General features: G+C 40.1%; 1 long non-coding RNA gene across 1 annotated transcript; it reads right to left on the reverse strand.

Annotated features, from left to right (window-relative positions):
- Nucleotides 1-1,560: 1,560 nt before the first annotated feature.
- Nucleotides 1,561-2,815, reverse strand: LOC113079862 (uncharacterized). The gene is made up of 4 exons (XR_003281767.1): nucleotides 2,765-2,815; nucleotides 2,613-2,651; nucleotides 1,786-1,835; nucleotides 1,561-1,651 (listed from the first exon to the last, which is right to left on the reverse strand). It is a non-coding gene; the product is annotated as an uncharacterized LOC113079862 (long non-coding RNA).
- Between the last annotated feature and the right edge of the window lie 6,113 nt (nucleotides 2,816-8,928).

Here is an 8,928-nt window from a genome sequence, read left to right on the forward strand (position 1 = left end):
GGTTGGTGAAAGTTAGCATAACTGCTGTTCCGTCACCAGTAGGATGTGGCAAACCTTCAGCACTTCTGGAATGGGAATCAAAAAATCCATATCTTCCAGATCTGTCTCTGAACACAGCAAAGCACTCTGGAGAAACAATAAGCAGTGCATGGCTGACATCTGTTGAAAGACACTGAAGTCTTTCATCAAGAGGAATCCACCACGCGTCCATTTCCTGAGTTCCTCTGTCTCTCAGATACCCCATCACAACTTCTGACTTCTGGACGCTGTAGTTGTGGTTGGATGTTGAGATGCTCAGAGGTACTTCAGCCATGCTTAGAAGATCCTGTCGGAATCTTCCTTCAGCCATAAGCTGCATTTTAATGCCCACATACAAAGCATCCCCTTCCTCTAGCACCCTGTCAAGATCAGGCTGTTCGAATGAAGTTCCCTCACTGTGGTACGCAAGGAATGTCAGAGCTACACATGTGCACTGACTGTTTCGTGAGAAAACATCATACCTTGCATCACTCTGGCAATGAGACGCCTGCACAGATATAACTCTAGATGTGTTGTCGCCAGCTTCATACTGCGGTCCATCAGAAACCGGAGTAACACCTTTACTGATGCTCGTCTGCCCTGTCAGGTCCAACTTTGTCCAACGAACTTTCTGAGCCTGGGATCTCCTACCTTTCCGAGGCATCCTTCAAAAGAAAAAAAGAGAAAATATGAGAAAACGGACTCAAGAAAATATATAAAATAATCCATGATATATCTTGAGAACCCATTATTTAGAAAGAAATAGCTTGGTCAAAAACTTGGGAACTCTAAAACTCCACAAGCATATACAGAAACACAAATGTAAATGAGATGCTCTCTCTGTAGAGATGCTCTAAAAACACCATCACACGCTACATGTATGTAAACAAAGAAGTGCTTAATTTTCAAAAATACTCCACATTATAATAAGTTAAATTAGTTAAATTACTGTCTTTTGCAATTATATGGTCATAACATTCAATATTTTATGTAGCTAAATGGGATTAAATTATCCAAGTTTAACATCTTGATCAACAGTTCTGATTGTTTTTCAATAATAATAAGCAGAAGACTTCATAGTGTTTCTTAAGGGTTTAGCAAACAAACCTTTTCTTCATTATGAGTTTGAACAGATTTCAGATTAAAAGTGACTGTAAAAGGTTTTTTAATGCAACAGTCAAAAAGTATCAATAAGCATTTCTGTGCAGGATATTTTCAGTCACTTACTTCACAAAATGCTGAACGCGATACAACCTGCAAAGTATTCTCAAGAAAAAAACAAGTTAGTTAATTTACAAGAAAAAGAACGACTTAGCTAATAAACTTTTTTTTTATATATATAAAAAGAGCAGTAGCAAATAAAAGAAATTATGAATCTAGTATTAATAGGAACACACTTTTTTTTTCAAAGAAAAGAACAATAGTATAATATACAAGTTATTAACCTATTATTAAAAGAACTGAAGTTGTAACAGAACAGTAGTATTTGAACACAAATTATCAAAGAATATATATATATATATTTTTTTTTTTTTTTTTTTGGTGGGGGATGCGGGGTATAGGGGTGAAGGGTTGGGGAGGGTGGGAGGGAAGAACAATAAAGAAGAACTGCTGCTTGGAGAAAATCCAAAACCTGGAAAAGAAAGACATATTAGGCATCTACAATGATAATAATAATAATAATAATAATAATAATAATATAATAATAATAATAATAATAATAATATTCAAAAGACATAGCATCATTTAGGCATTTTGCACACTAACCAGGCGTTCAGCTGCAGTAAAAAATGCAGGTCGTGCTCTGAAAATATGGCCTGCAAAACAACAAACAAACACACAATTAAAGATATTAAATATAAATTATATTCCAAACCTAAATCTACTGTAAGTGATTGGCCAAAGATTTTCCTCAAGGATGTGATTGACAGGCAGAAAGCATTTTTTTCTGATTGGTTGTTCAACAAATTAGCATTTACCTGGTTTTAAAGGTCTTGAATATTATCCAAATTTCTCTGCTATATAGTAGGGTGAAAGCAGTAGATTAAAAGTACCTGGATGACCTACCACTTCTATTGAGAATCTTTAGTTTAGCCATTAGCCAAGAGAAGCAAAATTGAGAATTGCATTGTAACTTATGCTGTAGCTCACATGACAGTGATAACATGACAAATGTAGTACATTTGCATACATACCACACCTATTAGACTATTTTTTAATGCTTGCAAAATTACTATCTATTCCGAGAGTATGCAACTTCGAATGCAGCCGATGGCTATAAAATAAACTGTTTCTGTCTTTCAAGAGGGAAAATGGTTTAATCTATAACTTACAGCAACTTAAAAGGAATGGTTCCCCCACCAAATTAATATAATTTCATCACTCTCTCGTTGACTTTGTATGAAAAATTACAAGCAAGGAAAATTTATTGAGGCCTACAACATTCCCCAGTGAATTTGACAAAACTCCCACATGCTAGTCACAGGTTCTGAAGTGCTATAGTGCATCAGTGACACAGTAGTAGCTCATTAATATTGCTTTGTCACCTGTTCATATTTTATCCATAAAAAAAGGAAAATAAATAAAATACTTACCGGATATTGTGCAGTGGAGAGTCTGTAGTGCTTGCAATGCTGTAATCAGAAAAGAAAAAAGAAAATGTCAGACTTAACTTGTTAAAATCTGTTGACCCCATAAGCTAAAACTGCACCTTTAAATGTACAACAACCAAAAAATTCAAACAAACCTCAAGAATTGCTCAGGAGATAAAGCTCAATGATCAATCTAAACATAGCACAAAAGAACAAAAAATTAATAAATTAATGCTTGACAGCACACAACAGGGACACTTGATAACAACAAAACACAGGTCTATGGCTTTCAATATACCTCTTATGACTTAAACCAGAAAAAAAAAACGAATTTCATTCTTAATGACAACATTTAATATGTTGTCTATGTCCACATTTTTAAATCAAAAAAAGATTTTAATCGGTAAATTAAAATCACAGATAGGCATATGACAAATATATCGGGACACAGAAAACATATTAGATCAGATATAACATTCAGATGGCAACCACATCTACACAAAACAGAGGAAACAGGAGCAATAATTACCAACATTAAAGGCAATTACAACAAATGTCATGCTGGAGGCTAAAAAGATAGTTTTGATTTTATTTTTCACAAAAAGTATTTTATACTCACCAAAGCAGATAAATTCAGTAAAAATTGGTATATTGCCACTTAATATTACAACTTAAATTTACTTTTTATTATATATTTTTACAGTTAATTTTTTTTATTGATGGCAAACTGAATTATCAATGTTTACTCCATTTGTCAGTGTCATGTTATCATCAATTTTGAAGACAGTTGTGCTGCTTCATATTTTTGTGGAGACTGTGAACTTTAACTATTAAGTTTGGGGTCTGTTTTTTTACACTTTTACTAAGCAGACATTAACTGATCAAAGTGACAGTATTTAACAATGTTAAATAAGATTTTGGACTTAAAAACTTTTTTTTTTTTTTTTTTTTTTACTTTAACTTTGTATTCTAAAAATACCGGGGGAAAAATGCATCAAATTATTACAAAATTTTAAAATGCATCACCGTTTATCACAAATTTGTTTTTCACACAATATTAAGCAGCACAACCTTCTTCAACACTGAAGAAAGTTTATTCTTAATTATATTATATAATTAATATCTGATTTATAATTTATATATAAATTGTTGAAAAAGGAAACACTAACTTTAAATTGTAATGATATCTTACAATACCACTGTTTTAACTATTTATCATCAAATGCATGCAGCATTGATCACAGACAAATAACACAACTTCAGCTTGCTCTTCCTCTGCAGTCGGTGCACATGAACAGATCATATTTAAGCTTTAAACACCGTCTCTCCTCCCTGACCGCAATCATTACTCAAAATAAATCCATGGATAAATGTTAGCACAAATAGTCCACGATTCAAACTTAAAATTCTCACTTCAACCTGCTGACCTAAAACCATTATCCATTATAAAGCAATGGTATAAATACCATTATAAAGCATTCTAATTAAATTCCGATAATAAATTATGAAAAAAAGTACATTAACGTGCAGTTGACACCGCATCTAAGCGAAGAACATTTTCTGTGGCGCAAAAAAAAAAAAAAAAAAAAAAAAAAGATTTCGCGCTCATTTAAGATCAAAGCGGCAAGCCGCCCATAACCCACTACCGAGACGAAATGAATAAGGCCCGTTAATATGTATTACACGACTCAAACCTCAGCAACACGTGTGTGAATCTGACCGGATTCGCCTTCACTATCGTGTCAGACACGGCGGTCTGTGTGCAATTTTAGAGCTCTGTCTATTTTACGATCAGTGAAAGACCACTATATAGACGTTTATGGAACAGCAGAAAATACGTCAAACACGCAGCATTGAATCAGGCTTCACAGAATTTCTACTGCCTTTCAGTCACCTCAAACAAAATGTTTCTTAAATAAACGGTTTATACTGTGAGTTACTGACCTAAAAGCACACATTCAAGCAGGAAACTAGCGGTCAAAAAAAAAAAAAAGATTTCGCGCTCATTTAAGATCAAAGCGGAAAGCCGGCCGCACCCCGCGACCGAAAAGAGACGGATAAGTCCCGTTAAAATAACCTCACACGGACTCCGTGTGTGAATCTGAGCCGATTCGCCATCATCTATAGTGTTAGACACGGCGGTCTGTGTGTAGTTTCAGAGCTCTGTCTATTTTTACCTCGTGGATCAGTGAAAGACCACTATATAGACGTTTATGGAACAGCAGAAAATACGCCCAACACGCAGCATTAATCAGGCCTCACTGATTTATAATGCCTCACAGTTCGATCACTTCAAACAAATGTTTCTTAAATAAACGGTTTATACTGTGAGTTACTGACACTAAAAGCACACATTCAAGCAGGAAAAGATGCCATCGATCTAACGTACAGCGGCCTAACGTCAAGAACTAACCTCTGCTAAAATGCCTTTAAAAAACTCGTTCATGCAACAATATTCAGAATTAGTTAACGTTTTCACAAACTTCAAGCAACAAAAGTATACACCACTTGTTCAACATATTTTATATCTTAAAATTCGTTATTAAAGGCAGACGTTGGAAAAATGAACCATCCATACTCACCTCGGGAGATTTCTGGAACATCTGCCTTTGGTCGGGCTATCACAGTATTGATCAGCCAATCAGCACGCGAACTTCAGCTGCGCAGCCAATAGTAGTGTTAGTCTTCTATCCATAATCGAAAGAGAGAGCCCATAGAGACAGTGGATTTTTTTTTTGTGTGTGTGCATCAAGCCTTATAATTAAAAATTAAAGGTTCCACATATTAAAAAAAGCTAAACACAGTTAAATTAAAATATTTATGTCTTTGTTTTTAAGAACACAATGAGTCACATATATTATTTTATAATTTTAAGGAACAAGAATCATTACAACCAGAAATATTACATTCTTTAAATGTTAAATATTTAAATATTAAATTCCGAACTCTAATAGAGACAAAACCAAGAAATTTTAAAATATGGTTTGATGGATATACCTTGATGTACATATATACATATGCAATGCAATGATACACACATAAAATATAATATATACACATCAACTAAGATTTTTTTTTTAGGTTTTTGTAGATTTCTTTAAGATTTTATATACTAATAACATGCCACATTATATATATATCATGGGTTGTTGTTAGTCAAATGCTAGTGTAGTTGCTGAACGTTCACCATATTGTTGCTAGGGTACTATGTGTGATTGTTAGGCAGTTGCTAGTGTGTTCTGAGTGGTTGCCAGATAGCTGCTAGGGTGATCTCAGTGGTTGCTAGGTGGTTACTATGGTGCTGATAGGTGGTTTTGATTGTAGTCTGGTGGTTGCTATACAGTTACTAGGGCATTCTAGGGTGTTGCAATGAGGTTGCTAGTATACCCAGGGTGGTTGCTAGGATGGTTGCTAGGGTACCAAGGACGGTTGCTAGGGCCATTGCTAGGGTACCCAGATTGGTTGCTAGGGTAATCTGGGCGGTTGCTAGGGTGTTGCTATGTGGTTCCTAGGGTACCCGGGGTGGTTGCTAGGGTGGTTGCTAGGGTACCCGGGGTGGTTACTAGGGTCCCTATGATGGTTGCTAGGGCCGTTGCTAGGGTACCCAGCATGGTTGCTAGGGTAATCGGGGTGGTTGCTAAGGTGTTGCTATGTGGTTGCTAGGGTACCCGGGGTGGTTGCTAGGGTCCCCACGATGGTTGCTAGGGCCGTTGCTAAGGTACTCAGGGTGGTTGCTAGGGTAATCGGGGCAGTTGCTAGGGTGTTGCTATGTGGTTGCTAGGGTACCCTGGGTGGTTGCTAGGGCGGTTGCTAGGGTCCCCATGATGGTTGCTATGTGGTTGCTAAGGTACCCGGGGTGGTTGCTATGGCGGTTGCTAGGGTCCCCATGATGGTTGCTAGGGCCGTTGCTAGGGTACCCAGGGTGGTTGCTAGGGTAATTGAGGTGGTTGCTAGGGTGTTGCTATGTGGTTGCTAGGGTACCTGGGGTAGTTGCTAGGGCGGTTGCTAGGGTCCCCATGATGGTTGCTAGGGCCGTTGCTAGGGTACCCAGGGTGGTTGCTAAGGTAATTGAGGTGGTTGCTAGGGTGTTGCTATGTGGTTGCTAGGGTACCTGGGGTAGTTGCTAGGGCGGTTGCTAGGGTCCCCATGATGGTTGCTAGGGCCGTTGCTAGGGTACTCATGGTGGTTGCTAGGGTAATCGGGGTCGTTGCTAGGGTGTTGCTATGTGTTTGCTAGGGTACCCAGGGTAGTTGCTAGGGCGGTTGCTAGGGTCCCCATGATGGTTGCTAGGACCATTGCTAAGGTACCCAGGGTGGTTGCTAGGGTAATCGGGGTGGTTGCTAGGGTGTTGCTATGTGGTTGCTAGGGTACCCGGGGTGGTTGCTAAGGTAACCTGGGTGGTTGCTAGGTGGTTGCTAGGCAGTTGCTACGGTACTTGGGGTGGTTGCTAAGGTGTTGCTAGGCGGTTGCTAGGGTGTTTTGGCTGGTTGCTAGGCAGTTGCTATGGTCTCCTGGGTGGTTGCTATGATGTTACTAGGTGGTTGGTAGTTGTCACAGATGGTCACTATGTAGTTATTATAGAGTTCTTAGCCCATTTGAGCACTTAGCTAATCACTATTAGCATGTAGCTAATCACTGCTAGCATGACTAGCATGTTGGAAGTCCAGTGTGCTAGCATGAGTCAAAAAATCCAACCGCCATGTCTGTACGATGTTCTGATGCAGAGATATAGGTCGTGCAAAACGGTTGCTAGGGTACTCCATTTGGTTGCTATGGAGTGGCCTGGCAGCTGCCAATGGTGATACTCCAAAGGCTGCTCGCCAATATAAACCAACCCCCATGCCTCTAGGATGTTCTGATGTGGAGATATAGCTCTTGCAAAATGGTTGCTAGGGTACTGTGTTTGGTTGCTATGGAGTGGCCTGGCAGCTGCCAATGATGATACTCCGAAGTCTGCTTGCTAGTATGAATGATATCAACCAACCCCCATGCCTTTATGATATTCAGATTCGAAGATATCTCTCTATGCTTTTGGTCGCTAGGGAGGTCCAAATGGTTGCTAGGGCGTGGCTATGAAGTGTTGAAGGTGATTCGTGATTGGCCATTTGCTGCCCCGAGTCAAACGAGCCAACCCTCATGTTTCTATGACACTTCTATCCAAAGTTATTCATTTTATATTTTTCAATGGAAGTCTATGGAGCTTGTTGCTATGGTGCTCTATATGGTTGCTAGGGCGTGGCTTGATAGCTTCATAATGATCCTGAGAGTCTGATTGGTTGCCTGATTCAAATGAGCCCACCCCCTTGTCTCTATGACTATGTGATCCATAGTTATGTTCAATGCAAAATCCCTATGTAATTTCCCACAGTAGGAAAAACACATTGTTTCATGGGCGATCCCTCACCATTGGCTTAGTATGGGGCAACTTTGGGGGGCTCTTGCGCCCCAGGGGTACAACTTATACCCCATTGCGGGGTATGATCGCGCACAGCCTGATAGCCTCTCCAAATGTGGTGATTCACGTGTCTCTGCGAAATTCTCTCTCGGAGCTACGATCTGTCAAAGTTGGCCGTAATGCATTGTCTATGCGATTTTTCGGCCGTTATTTCGCCCGGTGTACGAACATCGTACGCCCGATCGCTTATAAAAGTCATAGCACACCATTCCCGATTAGGCCGCACGATTTGACGCCTGTTTCGTTGGTCTGTGTCAAAAACTGCGGGACAAGTTACGCGCCGAAATTTTGGCGGAAGAAGAATAAGAATAAGAATAATAAGTATGTGAGATAATAATAGTGATGCCTTGCCTCCGGCAAGCACCACTAACTAGAAGGTACATTTCCTGAAGAAAATGTGAGTGGTGCTTGCAGTGGCAAAACTCGCCCCTCTGTTGCTAGGGTGTTGCAATGAGGTTGCTAGGGTACATGGGGTGGTTGCTAGGGCGGTTGCTAGGGTCCCCATGATGGTTGCTAGGGCCGTTGCTAAGGTACCCAGGGTGGTTGCTAGGGTAATCGGGATGGTTGCTAGGGTGTTGCTATGTGGTTGCTAGGGTACCCGGGGTGGTTGCTAGGGCGGTTGCTAGGGTCCCCATGATGGTTGCTAGGGCCGTTGCTAGGGTACCCAGGGTGGTTGCTAGGGTGTTGCTATGTGGTTGCTAGGGTCCCCGGGGTGGTTGCTAGGGCGGTTGCTAGGGTCCCCATGATGGTTGCTAGGGCCATTGCTAGGGTACCCAGGGTGGTTGCTAGGGTAATCGGGGCGGTTGCTAGGGTGTTGCTATGTGGTTGCTAGGGTACCCGGGGTGGTTGCTAGGGCGGTTGCTA

This window comes from Carassius auratus, unplaced genomic scaffold, assembly GCF_003368295.1.
Source record: "Carassius auratus strain Wakin unplaced genomic scaffold, ASM336829v1 scaf_tig00029612, whole genome shotgun sequence".
In the NCBI taxonomy this organism is placed as follows: Eukaryota; Metazoa; Chordata; class Actinopteri; order Cypriniformes; family Cyprinidae; genus Carassius; species Carassius auratus.